This window comes from Dendrobates tinctorius, unplaced genomic scaffold, assembly GCF_039654945.1.
Source record: "Dendrobates tinctorius isolate UK_male_01 unplaced genomic scaffold, ASM3965494v1 ptg000184l, whole genome shotgun sequence".
In the NCBI taxonomy this organism is placed as follows: Eukaryota; Metazoa; Chordata; class Amphibia; order Anura; family Dendrobatidae; genus Dendrobates; species Dendrobates tinctorius.
In genome coordinates this window covers 18,949,850-18,970,455 of record NW_027361851.1, presented here as the reverse complement: position 1 = coordinate 18,970,455, position 20,606 = coordinate 18,949,850, and the positions used below count along the sequence as shown (strand labels likewise).

The 20,606-nt window shown below is 37.7% G+C and overlaps 3 non-coding genes across 3 annotated transcripts; all 3 read left to right on the top strand.

The window, feature by feature from the left end:
* Window positions 1–3,580: 3,580 nt before the first annotated feature.
* Window positions 3,581–3,663, top strand: TRNAL-CAG (transfer RNA leucine (anticodon CAG)). Its single transcript has one exon. It is a non-coding gene; the product is annotated as a tRNA-Leu (tRNA).
* A 3,912-nt stretch (window positions 3,664–7,575) lies between these two features.
* On the top strand, window positions 7,576–7,658 carry TRNAL-CAG (transfer RNA leucine (anticodon CAG)). The gene has a single exon. It is a non-coding gene; the product is annotated as a tRNA-Leu (tRNA).
* A 3,919-nt stretch (window positions 7,659–11,577) lies between these two features.
* On the top strand, window positions 11,578–11,660 carry TRNAL-CAG (transfer RNA leucine (anticodon CAG)). Its single transcript has one exon. It is a non-coding gene; the product is annotated as a tRNA-Leu (tRNA).
* Window positions 11,661–20,606: the final 8,946 nt, after the last annotated feature.

Genomic DNA, 20,606 nt, shown 5'->3' with positions numbered 1-20,606 from the left:
GATACTTAATAAACAAAAACTTAACAAGTAGGTAATCATAGTTTAAAAAATGTGAAATGCCCATGTCATTCTGACATGTTTCAGCACATTTTGGGACAAATGGTCTCACTTTTAACAATCAATAAAATATTTTCTCTAAATTTTTGTCTCTTTTTTGCTCCAATTGTTTGCATCTCATAAAAAATAAAACTTGATGTAACATTATGCATGCAAATTGTGTTTTATGTGCGACCATGACCTATTCTAGAAGCACAGGGTCAGAATTATACTGGTGCATGGAGACAAACTGAAAATGTAAAAATTCAATGGCAAAATTGCTGTCTTTTTCTACTCATTCACAAATAGTTAATGAATGTTATTAAATATGTACAGCAAAATGGAAGGCGTTTCAAATAGAAATCATGCTTCAAAAAACAGTCAAATGAAAAATTATAATATATCCCTCCAGGTGTGACACTTGACATTTGCAGAGTGTCAAACCCCCCAGAAAATGTATAGATATGGCCGAAATAGCTCATTTGGGAGAGCGTTAGACTGAAGATCTAAAGGTCCCGGGTTTCGGCAAAATGCTTTTTCTTCACCGTTTACATTTTAAGGAGATATTAAACAAAGCACATGGACTGATAATGATCAAAAGGCCTAAAAATCTTAACTATCTACAGAAAACAAAATGTTAAAAATTTGAGAAACGGTAACTTTTTCCTTTTGAACACATGAATGTTTTTTAGTAATTTTTCCTCTATTTTGTTTTATTTCAGATTGACTTAGCTGTAAGAGGATTAAAAGGTAACCTGATAGCTGAAACAGACAGCACTTATCAGACACTAGCTGAATGATTATAGTCAGCTTGTTTGACTTTGAAACACTGAGGCATTACTGAGACAAATGTCCTTAAAAAATATGCTGTGGACAAAGTCAAAAAGGCAAAAAAACACAAGCTCCACACAGGTCCGTCATCTTTAATTTGAAATATAGGAGGTTTCTACTTTAATGGTGAGACAAAGCATCTACATATTTGACATTGCTCCAGTGAGTAGAGCCCACTTAAAAATGTATGGGTTGCTTGCCTCTGCAAGCAAAAGCTGGGCACTAAACTGGCATACTTGCAATGCTGGATGGTTCAGAGTGAAAACACCTATAGGCTGACAATAGTAATTGCAGGTGTTGATTAACTCATTGTGCAAAATAATTTCTAAAATGTGGTCACTTTGGGAGGTTTTCTGCTGTTTTGGTACTCTGCAAATTTCATCTGCAAGGTATTCCTGCAAAATCTGCATTGCAAAACCCAAATAGGGCTCTTCCTTTCAAAGCCCTGCTGTGTGGCCAAACAGTAGTTTCTGAAGAAATGTGGTGCATCACCGCATTTGTGAGAAATCTAACATTTCTAATATCCAAACAAAATAAATGGAGGTTTAAAAATTAATGCAGACGAAAAGTACGCATATAAAAAATGTTATTTATTGACTTTTTTGGGGTGGTGTGACAAGTTTGTAATCACAAGGAATGGTAACATTTCTGCTGACTAGCATGGAAGGAGTTAAGTTCCAATTGCATATCGAAGTCAGGATGGCCGAGCGGTCAAAGGCCGAGCGGTCAAAGGCACAGCGTTCAGGTCGCAGTCTCCCCTGGAGGCGTGGGTTCAGATCCCACTTCTGACATCAACATTTAATTTCAAGAAACTTTATCTTCATTTATTGATTAGATGAGGTCAAACAAAACTTAGTAATGTGGTTTTGAAAAATTTCCTGAGAGTCTTTGGAGTGAATCTGAATTTGTCCTCTCAAAAAAGAACTCTAGGAACATCAAACAGATTTTTTGTGCATATGTCTGTTGTTCTTTTGGCACTAGAAAAATCCTTTGGACAGTCAATGAGGAGGGACTATTTCACCTCTTTGTGTTCTCTGTGCCTATTAGGGTAGGGAATCAACCTTCTACAGTGCTGTCATGAAATATATCTAGAAACGGATTTGCTGGTAAGTCTACTTTCATAGTTTTCACCTCATACATCAATAGACCATAACGATACTTAATAAACAAAAACTTAACAAGTAGGTAATCATAGTTTAAAAAATGTGAAATGCCCATGTCATTCTGACATGTTTCAGCACATTTTGGGACAAATGGTCTCACTTTTAACAATCAATAAAATATTTTCTCTAAATTTTTGTCTCTTTTTTGCTCCAATTGTTTGCATCTCATAAAAAATAAAACTTGATGTAACATTATGCATGCAAATTGTGTTTTATGTGCGACCATGACCTATTCTAGAAGCACAGGGTCAGAATTATACTGGTGCATGGAGACAAACTGAAAATGTAAAAATTCAATGGCAAAATTGCTGTCTTTTTCTACTCATTCACAAATAGTTAATGAATGTTATTAAATATGTACAGCAAAATGGAAGGCATTTCAAATAGAAATCATGCTTCAAAAAACAGTCAAATGAAAAATTATAATATATCCCTCCAGGTGTGACACTTGACATTTGCAGAGTGTCAAACCCCCCAGAAAATGTATAGATATGGCCGAAATAGCTCAGTTGGGAGAGCGTTAGACTGAAGATCTAAAGGTCCCGGGTTTCGGCAAAATGCTTTTTCTTCACCATTTACATTTTAAGGAGATATTAAACAAAGCACATGGACTGATCATGATCAAAAGTCCTAAAAATCTTAACTATCTACAGAAAACAAAATGTTAAAAATTTGAGAAACGGTAACTTTTTCCTTTTGAACACATGAATGTTTTTTAGTAATTTTTCCTCTATTTTGTTTTATTTCAGATTGACTTAGCTGTAAGAGGATTAAAAGGTAACCTGATAGCTGAAACAGACAGCACTTATCAGACACTAGCTGAATGATTATAGTCAGCTTGTTTGACTTTGAAACACTGAGGCATTACTGAGACAAATGTCCTTAAAAAATATGCTGTGGACAAAGTCAAAAAGGCAAAAAACACAAGCTCCACACAGGTCCGTCATCTTTAATTTGAAATATAGGAGGTTTCTACTTTAATGGTGAGACAAAGCATCTACATATTTGACATTGCTCCAGTGAGTAGAGCCCACTTAAAAATGTATGGGTTGCTTGCCTCTGCAAGCAAAAGCTGGGCACTAAACTGGCATACTTGCAATGCTGGATGGTTCAGAGTGAAAACACCTATAGGCTGACAATAGTAATTGCAGGTGTTGATTAACTCATTGTGCAAAATAATTTCTAAAATGTGGTCACTTTGGGAGGTTTTCTGCTGTTTTGGTACTCTGCAAATTTCATCTGCAAGGTATTCCTGCAAAATCTGCATTGCAAAACCCAAATAGGGCTCTTCCTTTCAAAGCCCTGCTGTGTGGCCAAACAGTAGTTTCTGAAGAAATGTGGTGCATCACCGTATTTGTGAGAAATCTAACATTTCTAATATCCAAACAAAATAAATGGAGGTTTAAAAATTAATGCAGACGAAAAGTACGCATATAAAAAATGTTATTTATTGACTTTTTTGGGGTGGTGTGACAAGTTTGTAATCACAAGGAATGGTAACATTTCTGCTGACTAGCATGGAAGGAGTTAAGTTCCAATTGCATATAGAAGTCAGGATGGCCGAGCGGTTTAAGGCGCTGTGTTCAGGTCGCAGTCTCCCCTGGAGGCGTGGGTTCAAATCCCACTTCTGACATCAACATTTAATTTCAAGTAACTTTATTTTCATGTAATGTGGTTTTGAAAAATTTCCTGAGAGTCTTTGGAGTGAATCTGAATTTGTCCTCTCAAAAAAGAACTCTAGGAACATCAAACAGATTTTTTGTGCATACGTCTGTTGTTCTTTTGGCACTAGAAAAATCCTTTGGACAGTCAATGAGGAGGGACTATTTCACCTCTTTGTGTTCTCTGTCCCTATTAGGGTAGGGAATCAACCTTCTACAGTGCTGTCATGAAATATATCTAGAAACGGATTTGCTGGTAAGTCTACTTTCATAGTTTTCACCTCATACATCAATAGACCATAACGATACTTAATAAACAAAAACTTAACAAGTAGGTAATCATAGTTTAAAAAATGTGAAATGCCCATGTCATTCTGACATGTTTCAGCACATTTTGGGACAAATGGTCTCACTTTTAACAATCAATAAAATATTTTCTCTAAATTTTTGTCTCTTTTTTGCTCCAATTGTTTGCATCTCATAAAAAATAAAACTTGATGTAACATTATGCATGCAAATTGTGTTTTATGTGCGACCATGACCTATTCTAGAAGCACAGGGTCAGAATTATACTGGTGCATGGAGACAAACTGAAAATGTAAAAATTCAATGGCAAAATTGCTGTCTTTTTCTACTCATTCACAAATAGTTAATGAATGTTATTAAATATGTACAGCAAAATGGAAGGCGTTTCAAATAGAAATCATGCTTCAAAAAACAGTCAAATGAAAAATTATAATATATCCCTCCAGGTGTGACACTTGACATTTGCAGAGTGTCAAACCCCCCAGAAAATGTATAGATATGGCCGAAATAGCTCATTTGGGAGAGCGTTAGACTGAAGATCTAAAGGTCCCGGGTTTCGGCAAAATGCTTTTTCTTCACCGTTTACATTTTAAGGAGATATTAAACAAAGCACATGGACTGATAATGATCAAAAGGCCTAAAAATCTTAACTATCTACAGAAAACAAAATGTTAAAAATTTGAGAAACGGTAACTTTTTCCTTTTGAACACATGAATGTTTTTTAGTAATTTTTCCTCTATTTTGTTTTATTTCAGATTGACTTAGCTGTAAGAGGATTAAAAGGTAACCTGATAGCTGAAACAGACAGCACTTATCAGACACTAGCTGAATGATTATAGTCAGCTTGTTTGACTTTGAAACACTGAGGCATTACTGAGACAAATGTCCTTAAAAAATATGCTGTGGACAAAGTCAAAAAGGCAAAAAAACACAAGCTCCACACAGGTCCGTCATCTTTAATTTGAAATATAGGAGGTTTCTACTTTAATGGTGAGACAAAGCATCTACATATTTGACATTGCTCCAGTGAGTAGAGCCCACTTAAAAATGTATGGGTTGCTTGCCTCTGCAAGCAAAAGCTGGGCACTAAACTGGCATACTTGCAATGCTGGATGGTTCAGAGTGAAAACACCTATAGGCTGACAATAGTAATTGCAGGTGTTGATTAACTCATTGTGCAAAATAATTTCTAAAATGTGGTCACTTTGGGAGGTTTTCTGCTGTTTTGGTACTCTGCAAATTTCATCTGCAAGGTATTCCTGCAAAATCTGCATTGCAAAACCCAAATAGGGCTCTTCCTTTCAAAGCCCTGCTGTGTGGCCAAACAGTAGTTTCTGAAGAAATGTGGTGCATCACCGCATTTGTGAGAAATCTAACATTTCTAATATCCAAACAAAATAAATGGAGGTTTAAAAATTAATGCAGACGAAAAGTACGCATATAAAAAATGTTATTTATTGACTTTTTTGGGGTGGTGTGACAAGTTTGTAATCACAAGGAATGGTAACATTTCTGCTGACTAGCATGGAAGGAGTTAAGTTCCAATTGCATATCGAAGTCAGGATGGCCGAGCGGTCAAAGGCCGAGCGGTCAAAGGCACAGCGTTCAGGTCGCAGTCTCCCCTGGAGGCGTGGGTTCAGATCCCACTTCTGACATCAACATTTAATTTCAAGAAACTTTATCTTCATTTATTGATTAGATGAGGTCAAACAAAACTTAGTAATGTGGTTTTGAAAAATTTCCTGAGAGTCTTTGGAGTGAATCTGAATTTGTCCTCTCAAAAAAGAACTCTAGGAACATCAAACAGATTTTTTGTGCATATGTCTGTTGTTCTTTTGGCACTAGAAAAATCCTTTGGACAGTCAATGAGGAGGGACTATTTCACCTCTTTGTGTTCTCTGTGCCTATTAGGGTAGGGAATCAACCTTCTACAGTGCTGTCATGAAATATATCTAGAAACGGATTTGCTGGTAAGTCTACTTTCATAGTTTTCACCTCATACATCAATAGACCATAACGATACTTAATAAACAAAAACTTAACAAGTAGGTAATCATAGTTTAAAAAATGTGAAATGCCCATGTCATTCTGACATGTTTCAGCACATTTTGGGACAAATGGTCTCACTTTTAACAATCAATAAAATATTTTCTCTAAATTTTTGTCTCTTTTTTGCTCCAATTGTTTGCATCTCATAAAAAATAAAACTTGATGTAACATTATGCATGCAAATTGTGTTTTATGTGCGACCATGACCTATTCTAGAAGCACAGGGTCAGAATTATACTGGTGCATGGAGACAAACTGAAAATGTAAAAATTCAATGGCAAAATTGCTGTCTTTTTCTACTCATTCACAAATAGTTAATGAATGTTATTAAATATGTACAGCAAAATGGAAGGCATTTCAAATAGAAATCATGCTTCAAAAAACAGTCAAATGAAAAATTATAATATATCCCTCCAGGTGTGACACTTGACATTTGCAGAGTGTCAAACCCCCCAGAAAATGTATAGATATGGCCGAAATAGCTCAGTTGGGAGAGCGTTAGACTGAAGATCTAAAGGTCCCGGGTTTCGGCAAAATGCTTTTTCTTCACCATTTACATTTTAAGGAGATATTAAACAAAGCACATGGACTGATCATGATCAAAAGTCCTAAAAATCTTAACTATCTACAGAAAACAAAATGTTAAAAATTTGAGAAACGGTAACTTTTTCCTTTTGAACACATGAATGTTTTTTAGTAATTTTTCCTCTATTTTGTTTTATTTCAGATTGACTTAGCTGTAAGAGGATTAAAAGGTAACCTGATAGCTGAAACAGACAGCACTTATCAGACACTAGCTGAATGATTATAGTCAGCTTGTTTGACTTTGAAACACTGAGGCATTACTGAGACAAATGTCCTTAAAAAATATGCTGTGGACAAAGTCAAAAAGGCAAAAAACACAAGCTCCACACAGGTCCGTCATCTTTAATTTGAAATATAGGAGGTTTCTACTTTAATGGTGAGACAAAGCATCTACATATTTGACATTGCTCCAGTGAGTAGAGCCCACTTAAAAATGTATGGGTTGCTTGCCTCTGCAAGCAAAAGCTGGGCACTAAACTGGCATACTTGCAATGCTGGATGGTTCAGAGTGAAAACACCTATAGGCTGACAATAGTAATTGCAGGTGTTGATTAACTCATTGTGCAAAATAATTTCTAAAATGTGGTCACTTTGGGAGGTTTTCTGCTGTTTTGGTACTCTGCAAATTTCATCTGCAAGGTATTCCTGCAAAATCTGCATTGCAAAACCCAAATAGGGCTCTTCCTTTCAAAGTCCTGCTGTGTGGCCAAACAGTAGTTTCTGAAGAAATGTGGTGCATCACCGTATTTGTGAGAAATCTAACATTTCTAATATCCAAACAAAATAAATGGAGGTTTAAAAATTAATGCAGACGAAAAGTACGCATATAAAAAATGTTATTTATTGACTTTTTTGGGGTGGTGTGACAAGTTTGTAATCACAAGGAATGGTAACATTTCTGCTGACTAGCATGGAAGGAGTTAAGTTCCAATTGCATATCGAAGTCAGGATGGCCGAGTGGTCTAAGGCGCAGCGTTCAGGTCGCAGTCTCCCCTGGAGGCGTGGGTTCAAATCCCACTTCTGACATCAACATTTAATTTCAAGAAACTTTATCTTCATTTATTGATTAGATGAAGTCAAACAAAACTTAGTAATGTGGTTTTGAAAAATTTCCTGAGAGTCTTTGGAGTGAATCTGAATTTGTCCTCTCAAAGAAGAACTCTAGGAACATCAAACAGATTTTTTGTGCATATGTCTGTTGTTCTTTTGGCACTAGAAAAATCCTTTGGACAATCAATGAGGAGGGACTATTTCACCTCTTTGTGTTCTCTGTCCCTATTAGGGTAGGGAATCAACCTTCTACAGTGCTGTCATGAAATATATCTAGAAACGGATTTGCTGGTAAGTCTACTTTCATAGTTTTCACCTCATACATCAATAGACCATAACGATACTTAATTAACAAAAACTTAACAAGTAGGTAATCATAGTTTAAAAAATGTGAAATGCCCATGTCATTCTGACATGTTTCAGCACATTTTGGGACAAATGGTCTCACTTTTAACAATCAATAAAATATTTTCTCTAAATTTTTGTCTCTTTTTTGCTCCAATTGTTTGCATCTCATAAAAAATAAAACTTGATGTAACATTATGCATGCAAATTGTTTTTTATGTGTGACCATGACGTATTCTAGAAGCACAGGGTCAGAATTATACTGGTGCATGGAGACAAACTGAAAATGTAAAAATTCAATGGCAAAATTGCTGTCTTTTTCTACTCATTCACAAATAGTTAATGAATGTTATTAAATATGTACAGCAAAATGGAAGGCGATTCAAATAGAAATCATGCTTCAAAAAACAGTCAAATGAAAAATTATAATATATCCCTCCAGGTGTGACACTTGACATTTGCAGAGTGTCAAACCCCCCAGAAAATGTATAGATATGGCTGAAATATCTCAGTTGGGAGAGCGTTAGACTGAAGATCTAAAGGTCCCTGGTCCAATCCCGGGTTTCGGCAAAATGCTTTTTCTTCACCGTTTACATTTTAAGGAGATATTAAACAAAGCACATGGACTGATCATGATCAAAAGGCCTAAAAATCTTAACTATCTACAGAAAACAAAATGTTAAAAATTTGAGAAACGGTAACTTTTTCCTTTTGAACACATGAATGTTTTTTAGTAATTTTTCCTCTATTTTGTTTTATTTCAGATTGACTTAGCTGTAAGAGGATTAAAAGGTAACCTGATAGCTGAAACAGACAGCACTTATCAGACACTAGCTGAATGATTATAGTCAGCTTGTTTGACTTTGAAACACTGAGGCATTACTGAGACAAATGTCCTTAAAAAATATGCTGTGGACAACGTCAAAAAGGCAAAAAACACAAGCTCCACACAGGTCCGTCATCTTTAATTTGAAATATAGGAGGTTTCTACTTTAATGGTGAGACAAAGCATCTACATATTTGACATTGCTCCAGTGAGTAGAGCCCACTTAAAAATGTATGGGTTGCTTGTCTCTGCAAGCAAAAGCTGGGCACTAAACTGGCATACTTGCAATGCTGGATGGTTCAGAGTGAAAACACCTATAGGCTGACAATAGTAATTGCAGGTGTTGATTAACTCATTGTGCAAAATAATTTCTAAAATGTGGTCACTTTGGGAGGTTTTCTGCTGTTTTGGTACTCTGCAAATTTCATCTGCAAGGTATTCCTGCAAAATCTGCATTGCAAAACCCAAATAGGGCTCTTCCTTTCAAAGCCCTGCTGTGTGGCCAAACAGTAGTTTCTGAAGAAATGTGGTGCATCACCGTATTTGTGAGAAATCTAACATTTCTAATATCCAAACAAAATAAATGGAGGTTTAAAAATTAATGCAGACGAAAAGTACGCATATAAAAAATGTTATTTATTGACTTTTTGGGGTGGTGTGACAAGTTTGTAATCACAAGGAATGGTAACATTTCTGCTGACTAGCATGGAAGGAGTTAAGTTCCAATTGCATATCGAAGTCAGGATGGCCGAGTGGTCTAAGGCGCAGCGTTCAGGTCGCAGTCTCCCCTGGAGGCGTGGGTTCAAATCCCACTTGTGACATCAACATTTAATTTCAAGTAACTTTATCTTCATGTAATGTGGTTTTGAAAAATTTCCTGAGAGTCTTTGGAGTGAATCTGAATTTGTCCTCTCAAAAAAGAACTCTAGGAACATCAAACAGATTTTTTGTGCATATGTCTGTTGTTCTTTTGGCACTAGAAAAATCCTTTGGACAGTCAATGAGGAGGGACTATTTCACCTCTTTGTGTTCTCTGTCCCTATTAGGGTAGGGAATCAACCTTCTACAGTGCTGTCATGAAATATATCTAGAAACGGATTTGCTGGTAAGTCTACTTTCACAGTTTTCACCTCATACATCAATAGACCATAATGATACTTAATAAACAAAAACTTAACAAGTTGGTAATCATAGTTTAAAAAATGTGAAATGCCCATGTCATTCTGACATGTTTCAGCACATTTTGGGACAAATGGTCTCACTTTTAACAATCAATAAAATATTTTCTCTAAATTTTTGTCTCTTTTTTGCTCCAATTGTTTGCATCTCATAAAAAATAAAACTTGATGTAACATTATGCATACAAATTGTGTTTTATGTGTGACCATGACCTATTCTAGAAGCACAGGGTCAGAATTATACTGGTGCATGGAGACAAACTGAAAATGTAAAAATTCAATGGCAAAATTGCTGTCTTTTTCTACTCATTCACAAATAGTTAATGAATGTTATTAAATATGTACAGCAAAATGGAAGGCGTTTCAAATAGAAATCATGCTTCAAAAATCAGTCAAATGAAAAATTATAATATATCCCTCCAGGTGTGACACTTGACATTTGCAGAGTGTCAAACCCCCCAGAAAATGTATAGATATGGCTGAAATAGCTCAGTTGGGAGAGCGTTAGACTGAAGATCTAAAGGTCCCTGGTCCAATCCCGGGTTTCGGCAAAATGCTTTTTCTTCACCGTTTACATTTTAAGGAGATATTAAACAAAGCACATGGACTGATCATGATCAAAAGGCCTAAAAATCTTAACTATCTACAGAAAACAAAATGTTAAAAATTTGAGAAACGGTAACTTTTTCCTTTTGAACACATGAATGTTTTTTAGTAATTTTTCCTCTATTTTGTTTTATTTCAGATTGACTTAGCTGTAAGAGGATTAAAAGGTAACCTGATAGCTGAAACAGACAGCACTTATCAGACACTAGCTGAATGATTATAGTCAGCTTGTTTGACTTTGAAACACTGAGGCATTACTGAGACAAATGTCCTTAAAAAATATGCTGTGGACAACGTCAAAAAGGCAAAAAACACAAGCTCCACACAGGTCCGTCATCTTTAATTTGAAATATAGGAGGTTTCTACTTTAATGGTGAGACAAAGCATCTACATATTTGACATTGCTCCAGTGAGTAGAGCCCACTTAAAAATGTATGGGTTGCTTGCCTCTGCAAGCAAAAGCTGGGCACTAAACTGGCATACTTGCAATGCTGGATGGTTCAGAGTGAAAACACCTATAGGCTGACAATAGTAATTGCAGGTGTTGATTAACTCATTGTGCAAAATAATTTCTAAAATGTGGTCACTTTGGGAGGTTTTCTGCTGTTTTGGTACTCTGCAAATTTCATCTGCAAGGTATTCCTGCAAAATCTGCATTGCAAAACCCAAATAGGGCTCTTCCTTTCAAAGCCCTGCTGTGTGGCCAAACAGTAGTTTCTGAAGAAATGTGGTGCATCACCGTATTTGTGAGAAATCTAACATTTCTAATATCCAAACAAAATAAATGGAGGTTTAAAAATTAATGCAGACGAAAAGTACGAATGTAAAAAATGTTATTTATTGACTTTTTTGGGGTGGTGTGACAAGTTTGTAATCACAAGGAATGGTAACATTTCTGCTGACTAGCATGGAAGGAGTTAAGTTCCAATTGCATATCGAAGTCAGGATGGCAGAGCGGTCTAAGGCGCTGCGTTCAGGTCGCAGTCTCCCCTGGAGGCGTGGGTTCAAATCCCACTTCTGACATCAACATTTAATTTCAAGTAACTTTATCTTCATGTAATGTGGTTTTGAAAAATTTCCTGAGAGTCTTTGGAGTGAATCTGAATTTGTCCTCTCAAAAAAGAACTCTAGGAACATCAAACAGATTTTTTGTGCATATGTCTGTTGTTCTTTTGGCACTAGAAAAATCCTTTGGACAGTCAATGAGGAGGGACTATTTCACCTCTTTGTGTTCTCTGTCCCTATTAGGGTAGGGAATCAACCTTCTACAGTGCTGTCATGAAATATATCTAGAAACGGATTTGCTGGTAAGTCTACTTTCATAGTTTTCACCTCATACATCAATAGACCATAACGATACTTAATAAACAAAAACTTAACAAGTTGGTAATCATAGTTTAAAAAATGTGAAATGCCCATGTCATTCTGACATGTTTCAGCACATTTTGGGACAAATGGTCTCACTTTTAACAATCAATAAAATATTTTCTCTAAATTTTTGTCTCTTTTTTGCTCCAATTGTTTGCATCTCATAAAAAATAAAACTTGATGTAACATTATGCATGCAAATTGTGTTTTATGTGCGACCATGACCTATTCTAGAAGCACAGGGTCAGAATTATACTGGTGCGTGGAAACAAACTGAAAATGTAAAAATTCAATGGCAAAATTGCTGTCTTTTTCTACTCATTCACAAATAGTTAATGAATGTTATTAAATATGTACAGCAAAATGGAAGGCGTTTCAAATAGAAATCATGCTTCAAAAAACAGTCAAATGAAAAATTATAATATATCCCTCCAGGTGTGACACTTGACATTTGCAGAGTGTCAAACCCCCCAGAAAATGTATAGATATGGCCGAAATAGCTCAGTTGGGAGAGCGTTAGACTGAAGATCTAAAGGTCCCGGGTTTCGGCGAAATGCTTTTTCTTCACCATTTACATTTTAAGGAGATATTAATCAAAGCACATAGACTGATCATGATCAAAAGGCCTAAAAATCTTAACTATCTACAGAAAACAAAATGTTAAAAATTTGAGAAACGGTAACTTTTTCCTTTTGAACACATGAATGTTTTTTAGTAATTTTTCCTCTATTTTGTTTTATTTCAGATTGACTTAGCTGTAAGAGGATTAAAAGGTAACCTGATAGCTGAAACAGACAGCACTTATCAGACACTAGCTGAATGATTATAGTCAGCTTGTTTGACTTTGAAACACTGAGGCATTACTGAGACAAATGTCCTTAAAAAATATGCTGTGGACAAAGTCAAAAAGGCAAAAAACACAAGCTGAACACAGGTCCGTCATCTTTAATTTGAAATATAGGAGGTTTCTACTTTAATGGTGAGACAAAGCATCTACATATTTGACATTGCTCCAGTGAGTAGAGCCCACTTAAAAATGTATGGGTTGCTTGTCTCTGCAAGCAAAAGCTGGGCACTAAACTGGCATACTTGCAATGCTGGATGGTTCAGAGTGAAAACACCTATAGGCTGACAATAGTAATTGCAGGTGTTGATTAACTCATTGTGCAAAATAATTTCTAAAATGTGGTCACTTTGGGAGGTTTTCTGCTGTTTTGGTACTCTGCAAATTTCATCTGCAAGGTATTCCTGCAAAATCTGCATTGCAAAACCCAAATAGGGCTCTTCCTTTCAAAGCCCTGCTGTGTGGCCAAACAGTAGTTTCTGAAGAAATGTGGTGCATCACCGCATTTGTGAGAAATCTAACATTTCTAATATCCAAACAAAATAAATGGAGGTTTAAAAATTAATGCAGACGAAAAGTACGCATATAAAAAATGTTATTTATTGACTTTTTTGGGGTGGTGTGACGTTTTTAATCACAAGGAATGGTAACATTTCTGCTGACTAGCATGGAAGGAGTTAAGTTCCAATTGCATATTGAAGCGGTCTAAGGTGAGCTGTCTAATACCGAGCGGTCTAAGGCGCTGCGTTCAGGTCGCAGTCTCCCCTGGAGGCGTGGGTTCAAATCCCACTTCTGACATCAACATTTAATTTCAAGAAACTTTATCTTCATTTATTGATTAGATGAGGTCAAACAAAACTTAGTAATGTGGTTTTGAAAAATTTCCTGAGAGTCTTTGGAGTGAATCTGAATTTGTCCTCTCAAAAAAGAACTCTAGGAACATCAAACAGATTTTTTGTGCATATGTCTGTTGTTCTTTTGGCACTAGAAAAATCCTTTGGACAGTCAATGAGGAGGGACTATTTCACCTCTTTGTGTTCTCTGTCCCTATTAGGGTAGGGAATCAACCTTCTACAGTGCTGTCATGAAATATATCTAGAAACGGATTTGCTGGTAAGTCTACTTTCATAGTTTTCACCTCATACATCAATAGACCATAACGATACTTAATAAACAAAAACTTAACAAGTAGGTAATCATAGTTTAAAAAATGTGAAATGCCCATGTCATTCTGACATGTTTCAGCACATTTTGGGACAAATGGTCTCACTTTTAACAATCAATAAAATATTTTCTCTAAATTTTTGTCTCTTTTTTGCTCCAATTGTTGGAGCAAAATATGCTGTGGACAACGTCAAAAAGGCAAAAAACACAAGCTCCACACAGGTCCGTCATCTTTAATTTGAAATATAGGAGGTTTCTACTTTAATGGTGAGACAAAGCATCTACATATTTGACATTGCTCCAGTGAGTAGAGCCCACTTAAAAATGTATGGGTTGCTTGCCTCTGCAAGCAAAAGCTGGGCACTAAACTGGCATACTTGCAATGCTGGATGGTTCAGAGTGAAAACACCTATAGGCTGACAATAGTAATTGCAGGTGTTGATTAACTCATTGTGCAAAATAATTTCTAAAATGTGGTCACTTTGGGAGGTTTTCTGCTGTTTTGGTACTCTGCAAATTTCATCTGCAAGGTATTCCTGCAAAATCTGCATTGCAAAACCCAAATAGGGCTCTTCCTTTCAAAGCCCTGCTGTGTGGCCAAACAGTAGTTTCTGAAGAAATGTGGTGCATCACCGCATTTGTGAGAAATCTAACATTTCTAATATCCAAACAAAATAAATGGAGGTTTAAAAATTAATGCAGACGAAAAGTACGCATATAAAAAATGTTATTTATTGACTTTTTTGGGGTGGTGTGAAAAGTTTTTAATCACAAGGAATGGTAACATTTCTGCTGACTAGCATGGAAGGAGTTAAGTTCCAATTGCATATCGAAGGACGATACCAGATGATCACAGCCGCAACAAAATCTCCCCCCAGGACGGACGTCTTTCCAGCGGGACGAGACTGCAGCTCGAGACCTGGTGAGAAAATATATCATCTTACCTAACCTTCTGTATTCACGTCCGGCTGGGAGGAGATAGTTGGCTGTCTTCTCTGAACCCTTAAACTGACCACGTTTGAAAGTCCTGAGCCTACGGACCCGGTCAGGTATATAATTCCTTAATTGTCTGTGTGTATTATCCGGTCTAACCAATTCGGAGGGTGTATCTAGAATCCATCTAGTATCTGATAAAAACTATTTCATACTGCACTAGGGCTACTAGAAGCATACAGAGCAGAGTGCAAAGGGGCTGTTTCCACTGAGTTATCACCCTGGTTCCGACCTTAGACGGTCGAAGAAGTTATATATATATATCAGATATATACATATAGGTGCTCACGTCCGGCCATACGCCCACGGTATAAACTGGGCCCGGTGACGTGAATGACACGGTATATACATTTTTAAGGAAAGAGGTGATTACTAATTTTTCCCCCTCTGCTGAAATATCAACCACCTATCTAGAAGTGATTACCACTATTTACTATACCTAAAGTGACAAAAAGCCCAGCCCTAGTTGCCTTGGTAACAAAAGAACAGTGAAAGGGATAAGGAATACATTCATAATAGTTTTTTTTTATGTTTGAAGTATTGATGCATTGTTGTGACACGCCTGTCCGCAGCTCTCATATTGAATATACTGCCATACTGGTTAGACTGCTATTTCAGCTGCATTTCCTGAATGCAAAGTGTTTAATAATCACGCTACATTATCTGTATTCAGTCCGGAGGATATAAAATATAAAATGTAATAAGTTGTTTTATAGTATACACACAGTAACCCTTCAAGCATATTTATAATTACGGTAATCTAAAAGTTTAATTGTCTGCCTTATCTGCTTTGCCTCTCTGCTTTGCTGTTTTGGTTGTTTGCATACGTGATTGTTACCTCAGCCAGCCTGAAAAGGAAAAAAATATAGATAGGGAGACGTACTGAGCAAATTCTCTGTCACTCTGGTTCCGGTCCTGCTCTCGGCTTGACCGATGATCGCAGAAGTCTGAACTGTGTCTCTCCCAGTGGGCAAGTGGGAGTAGGGGCTTGACTACTCTCAGTGATTTTCCAATCTCTAAGTGGTTGGTAACTTCTTGCGGGTTTCCCACCGGACATCATCTGGCTAAGATGATGGTGTTTTAGCTGCAGCATAGGTTCATAAGTTATATGGGTGGAAGGGTAATTTCAATTACCGTGTTGATGTGACTGAGTGATTGCTCTCTCCCTGAAAAGTATGGTTTGCCCAGGTGTAGATTTTTCACCTCTACAAATCAGGCTGGCATATGGATAGGTAAATTGCGAATTGTTTTGGTGTCAAGGATTCGCAGTATTTGATGTCAGTACCAGTTTTAAATTCATTGTCTTTTGTCTTTTGTAGTGTGTATAATTTGCAGGAGGCGTACTAGCATGTGGTTAAAATTTTTGAATGCATTCTATGTGTGTATACATATATATGTTGTGAAATTAGAGAATTGGATAAACTGGTTTTGTTCTGCATACTATAATTATAAGGTTAGTTGGTTCAGGTAGAAAGAGAATTACTTGAATGGTAATTGCTTGATTTGTACAGATATCTCTGTGAGATCCGAGGTCTATTGTTACTTTTTAGTTATTGTTTTACTAATGTCACTACATTTCTCTATGAGATGGTTTTCTTTGAAAGGTTTTAGAGCGAAAGTTTTGAGGAAACAGAAATTTTAACAATTTATAAGGTATTTTTATACTACGCAGTTTCTGGATACACAAGATTTGTGAAATACTCTGGTGTTAGTTGTTGGTTAATTCCCTATATTACTGTGTTCAAGATAGCTAGACATCACTATGTTCACTGAAGACCCCTTTACTCGGACATAAGGAGTACATACAGCTTTTACAGTCACATATCCAACTGTTCATAACCCCGTGAGAATTTGTTTCAAGACGCCCACATACATATGTTTTTCAGATATACTCAGAATTCAGATGATAGAATGGGTGGGAGCAGTCAGTCAATATCTATAAGACAGATATGACCCATAGTGGAGTGAGAAAGAAAATGTACGTTAAGAAACCCTCTGATCACGAGGGGAGGAGCATTAGATAAGAAGGGATAGAAGAATGTGTTAATGAGTGGAGAGCAGCGTCCCAGCCTCAGGTATTATGAGGTGTTACAGGACCCTGAAGCATTTTATAAGATGGCAGAGGAAGTTAGGAAAAAAGGCATGAGGAGAGGAATATAACAAGATTGCTGAATTTTGTGCAAAACAAATATTTACACAGGAAGATGTCAGTTGCAATATCTGCATTACATTCATTTATACATCTATATACATTCCCGATGACTGGACGTGTGCCAGCTGTCAAACGCAGAATGCAGAATATCGTGAGACTTGTTCTGACTGTCAGATGACCAACCCAAAGAGCCGTACCTTCTTTCCAACTATTTATATAGACGGCACGTCTTGTGCTACATCCTGTCCAGCATCCATTATAGTTTTATTAATTAATGTAATTTATGAAAAGAATAATGAAGAAAAAGATGAATATGACATGGAGGTATATAAGTAAACAGAACCGGAGGAGACAGGAAATAAATAGCTCAGACTGATAATCTACAGTATTTATCGTTATATGGTGAGGGGACATAATTATCATCATCATCTTTTAAGCCTCAAAGCTCATACTTTTATACACAATCTACTACATGCAAGGACTCCTGGAAATGCCAGGAGACAGATACCCTAGTAAACAGCTCGCCCCCCCCCACAAAAATACAGTAGAGAAACAACATCTCTCACCCAGACAGAGGTTGAGGATACTCCTCTCAAATTCCTGGTGGGTCCCGATGCAATCAGAAGATTGATCAGGGACATTGATCTACTTGCTGAAGAAGTATGTAGTCTTTTTTTTTTTTTTTTTTTTTTACAGGACACATCTGTAGATCATGTGGGCGTTGAACTAATGGCACTGATCCCAGACTCAATATTGGCAGGCTGAAAATCCAGTTTGTAAAGGTGGGGCCGAAGCCAGTAGCCCTGCTGCCAAGGAAATTGCAATATTCATCCTATTTCACCCTCCATTTCATAATTTGCAATTATTTCTATGAAGTTATGGATAATACATGACGTATGTGCTGTCAATGAAGTTATAGTACTGAACACATCTATGGTACCAAATCCACACACTATGTTTTTTTTATCAATTCTATTTATTTTTCTATGGTTTACGGTGATTGACCTGGCCAATGCTTTCTTCAGTTTATTTCTACATGCTGCAAGCCAGTACCTGTTTGTTTTCACATGAGGGCCAGCAATATATTTGGACTATGATGCCTCAAGGGGCACAGTATAGCCTCTCTATGTTCACCCGAGCCATGACCACGGTCCTGGAGCCCTGGAAGAGGATACATCCCACAGCCACTTCGTTTTACAATATATATGGATGACCTCTTCCCCTGACTGAAGACAGCCAAGCCAATACTGCTCTTCTACACATGCAACCTTTTTATAATTATTTCAAGACTTTCCAAGAAGGTAATCAGTGTGTTTTATATACTAAATTGCAATCACATTTTCACAGCTCTAGGACTGCCAGGCTATACCGAACTGTTTTGTCTGTTTGTCATGAAGAAGCCTGACCATGTAAATGGAGTCCTAACACAGCTTCACGGAGGAAGACAATGCCCTCCTGGCTTCTACTCTCCAAGACTTGACCAAGTGGCTCGTGGAGTCCCAACTTGCATGAGAACCGTGTTTGCAACCCACCTGTGCTGGACAAAGCTTCTGATATTTTTATGGGTCACCAGTTGAAGATCCTGGCCCAAAGCACCTGTCTGCAATGCCCTACTCTGCTCCCGGACGTCACCATCTCCAGATGTGCTGTCCATAATTCAGCTACTCTTCTACCTCTGCCAAAGGGGGGAGGAAGATGGAGGATGAAAACCACATCTCTGACACATTAGTGGAAGAGGTAGTCGACTCTGAAATGGCTGAACGCGATTGTCTTGCTGTCATGAGGCAAGAGAACACCTGGAAGATCCTGACCTGATGCTCATTGTGGATAGACCAAGGTATGCAGACCAAGAAGGCCGTTCGCACACTGGTATAGCAGTAGCCACAGAAGTAACTTGCTGCCAGCAAAACCACTGCCTATATCCAAAAGGACTGCAGGCCTTGACAGAAGCATACGAGAGGTCCACTCAACATGAAGCTATCAAGATCAATCTGGAGAGAAAGAGACTTCATCACGGCTAACGGAACGCCGGTCAGACACCACAAAGCCATGCAAGAATTAATGGAGTCCTTGTTGATGCCAGGAAGAGTTGCGGTGGTAAAAGTAAAAGCACACACACTGGAGACACTTCAAGGGAAGCAGTGGGCAACAGGCTAGCTGAAGTAACAGCAAAAGAAGCAGCAGTAATACCGGTTGACACGGAAACAGAGGAAAAGGAATAACACTCCAGAAACAAGTATCCAAGGAAGAAAAGAAGAAATGGACCTAAGATGAAGTTATACAGGATGAAATACACCTAAGGATGAACAAGGAAAATTTAAGGCCTCGAACAAAACTTTACATACTTGATGCTATACAGGAAACAGGGGTCATAGCATAAGAGTTTAGTCTTTCCCTTGGGTCACAAACACGCACAAGTATAATTGCCTATATGTAGACTAAGTTTAAAAACATGTGACTAAAATGCATTTTCGAGTCTTTTCATCCATCCCAGATCCTGAGGACATAGGAGCCCACCAGATCCTGCCCGGTGACTGAGTCCTCATCACCAAGAGGTTCAACAGACGTACCCTTGAACCTAGAGATGACAGCCTGTTCCAAGTCCTGTCAACTATCGCAGCAGTCCATGGGTCCTCGCTTCCCACTGCAAGGAGATGCCGGATCCAGAGTCCAGTAGCGGCTGCCACTCTTCATCCCTCTGGCACTTATCCTTCTCCCAGCTCAAGGGGTAGTCAATCACCAAGGGGTAGTCACTCATGAGAAGGGCATACTGACTTTCTGGTATAATGTCTCCACCCCAAGAGTAACATATCAATTTGACTACTGTCTCACAATAAGAATGTCCAGGCCCCATGGCACAGTTTCATATCAGGTTTAATACACAATTCATCTGTGTCACTACTGCTGAAATAGGGGAAGGTTCAAACTGGGAGGATTAGTCTCTTGTTGGGTGGCACACTGGTGAAAGTGACTGGAGACATCAACCAGCCCAGGCCCTACAGCGAAGGGACAAATGGGGAATAAGCCTATTAAGTCGCATGACCCTGTCCAAAGCCCATTTTAAGGGTCAGAGTGGCCTTCCAGATTCAATACTCCCTGTCACTGCCACTCACTGCCCCAAGGAGGGATGCATAGTTCTGTACCTTACTATTGACAACCCTTCAGAGTATGAGCAAGGGTTATATGTACTAGGCTCAAGTACTAAACTTGGGAGGGAAAATGGTGACACAAAAGGTAAATTTTGGCTAAGAAGCATAGATACCAGTGGGGGCACACAGGGAGCACCTGACAAATTCAAAGTCGAGAACGAGACAATAGTTGTGTTTAAACCCACCATCCCCGCAAATAAGAATGCAAAGCGGATAAACTATTTATACAATAATCAACAACGGTTTATAAAATACACTGGGGATGCCATGAAGGCAATTATTGACCCATTAAGTTTGCA